General features: G+C 44.3%; 1 non-coding gene across 1 annotated transcript; it reads left to right on the top strand.

The window, feature by feature from the left end:
- Positions 1–397: 397 nt before the first annotated feature.
- LOC145637401 (small nucleolar RNA R71) lies at positions 398–503 on the top strand. Its single transcript, XR_014114190.1, has one exon. It is a non-coding gene; the product is annotated as a small nucleolar RNA R71 (small nucleolar RNA).
- Positions 504–2751: the final 2248 nt, after the last annotated feature.

The raw sequence follows: 2751 nt of genomic DNA, 5'->3' as shown, positions 1-2751 counted from the left end.
TAGACAACCACTTGGCATGTTATTGGAAGTAGAAGGAGAAGAGTTAGAAAGTGTACCTCTCCCTTTGGATTGGGAGGGAAGACTCAATGAATTTGTAGAAACACTCTCAAGCTTGGCTTTGATCGATGTCATTTCCTTCCCTAGATTTGAAATTTGGGAGGACAAGTTGTTAATCGCGTTGAGATGATCCACCGAATAAACCGGCGAGCAACTCTTGCTCGTAGACTCCCTCTCTCCTTCTTGCCAATCTCTATAGTATCTCACCACATCCTCAATTATGTCAACTACCTCTTCTTCCGTCCTATTCATTATAGGACCTCCAGCTCCTCCATCTAGGCATGACTTGCCTTGGGCACTCAAGCCTCCATAGAAAATTTGTATCACTTGATAGGTAGGAATTCCATGATGTGGGCACTCTCTTTGGTACTCCTTGTACCTCTCCCATGCTTCATAGAGGTTCTCATTAGGCCTTTGTTCTAATCCTTGGATCAAGGCTCTAGCCTCCACCGTCTTCTTTTGTGGGTAAAAGCGAGACAAGAAAGCCTTTGTGACTTCATCCTATGTCCTAAGGGAATTGGTCTTAACCTCCTTATCCAACCACTCTAAGGCACGACCAATAAGAGAAAAGGGAAACAACATTAGCTGAATGAACTCTTGAGAAATGTCGTTCACCTTGATAGTATTACAATACTTCTCAAATTCCTTTAGGTTATTCAACGGGCTCTCACTCTTGGCTTCACTAAATTTCCTCCGTTCTATCAAAGTAATCATGGTCGGTCTTATTTCAAAATCGTTCGCCGGTGTTGTAGGTGGAGCAATGCCGCTCTGAAACCTATAAGCACCGGGAATTCCCAACTCCTTCAAAGCTACTCTTGGATTCTCTCCCATGCCTTGCTCTTCTTCTTCCTCAAACTCTTCTTCACTTGAGAAACTTAGGCTCAAAGATTGGTTGGCTATCCTTCTTTGTGAAAGAGTTCTTTCAATTTCCGGATCCAAAGGAACTAAGGACCTATCACGAGTTCTACTATGCATGCAAAAACTCAAAAGAAATTGTTAGTAACGCGGCTACAAGTGTAGCCTAAAAGAAAGAAGAAAAATCTTTTTGTGTTTTTGAATAAGATGGAATAGACTCAACAACAATACACGATCACAACACCGTTCCCCAGCAACGGCGCCACTTTGACGAGGGTCGGAACTAGGTCGTTGAAACTAACCCCTACCCTAGGCCAAACAAAATTTGTAATCTCTAAACACCCTTACACAAGTATAATGGTAAGTTGAGGGTCGAACCACTAAGGAACGGTGGGCGATTATTTATTTCCTAAGTCAAGCTACTTCGAAATGGTAGGGTGTGGGTATGTAAACTAGGACAAGGATGACTAAACAATGAATTGAAATCAAGTATGTAAAACGCTAGGGCTAGGATCCATATGTAATCGTAACGGATTCAACTAATTGGGAGGTCAAAGTGACTAAGTCAAGCAATGTGAGGGAAGACCAATCATGCAACCAAAATAGCGTATCAAGCTATTTTCCAAGAGGTCTAACTAGTGTCAATTACGATAAACTCTAGCTAGGAACGTCACAAGGCACCTCAATCGTTAAATGCAAAACACAAATCAATGGTCCGTATCAATGTGAACTTACTGTTTCGGGGGTTTTTGTCCCTCGGGAGAGTTACAACACTGAAACTGGATTCAACTGAGGATGCCTGTACCTGCAAAGCAAACGGACCGCCGGATGGTCGGTGGTCCGCCTCCGAAGATTAAGTCAGTAAACGTTCGGAGATAAAACGTGCGGAAGTAAAGTTATCTGCTTGGATTCCAAGCTCAGGTAAAGTGTTGTGTATTCCTTGAAAACGACAGCTCTGTGGTAAGTGACGTATTGTCTCGTATTGCGTGTCAAAAATTCTCTCTTGTCATAAATGACATAATGTCCCTATTTATAGGGTCTTTTTGAAAAGTGTGCCTTCCTAGGATCTGGTGACCTAGTAATTAGGTCACGCCGTTTTGCGGTGCCTCGGGATTTGGGCCTTAGAAGGCCGCCATCCCAGGGTCAATGCCTGAGTGACACGTGTCACTGTGCCTAAAGGATTTTGAAGCACCTTTTGTGTGACACGCGTCGCCACCTGAATGGTCCCTGCTGGACCTTCAGTCCTCGTAGGACGGAGAAGAGTCCACCCTCCACGTGTCATCATTCCATAGGTCCAAATGGCACCTATACAGAGGACACGTGCACTTTCTGATTGGGCCACCTGGCCGGGTATAAAATACCCAAATCATTTGCCCCTCACAGGGGTCACGTGCATTGCACGTGACTCCTGTGACAGGTATCAGTATCTGAGTGGTCAGATTCGAAAATTTACTGGAGGGAAAAAATTAGGGTTTTACCCCCCTATAGTAAGGTTTGACCCCCGCCTCTTGGATTCACACCTTGGCGAATCTCTGAAGAATCTTGGACTTTTTAACTTAAAGAATCTCAAAATTCCCTAAGCGTTTTTCAAGCATCCGACACTCGGCTACCAGTTCGACTGTTCTTTAGTCAACCAGGCGTCTTTGTCCCTTCTTCTAAAGGTAACGCCTGTATTTTCTTTTTACTCTTCATTTTTTCTTTGTTTTCGAAAAAATGGCTCCCCAATTGCATGCGGCACGGCGTAGGATAGTGATCAGCCGGTCACCGGGGACGGCTGAATCTGAAACTAGCAGTGCCGAATGCTTGGCCAAAGACCCTGCTTTGCGAACTTCTCCGAAT

Source organism: Chenopodium album, chromosome 6 (genome assembly GCF_948465745.1).
Source record: "Chenopodium album chromosome 6, dcCheAlbu1.1, whole genome shotgun sequence".
Classification (NCBI taxonomy): Eukaryota; Viridiplantae; Streptophyta; class Magnoliopsida; order Caryophyllales; family Amaranthaceae; genus Chenopodium; species Chenopodium album.
This window is presented reverse-complemented; position numbering and strand designations above follow the sequence as displayed.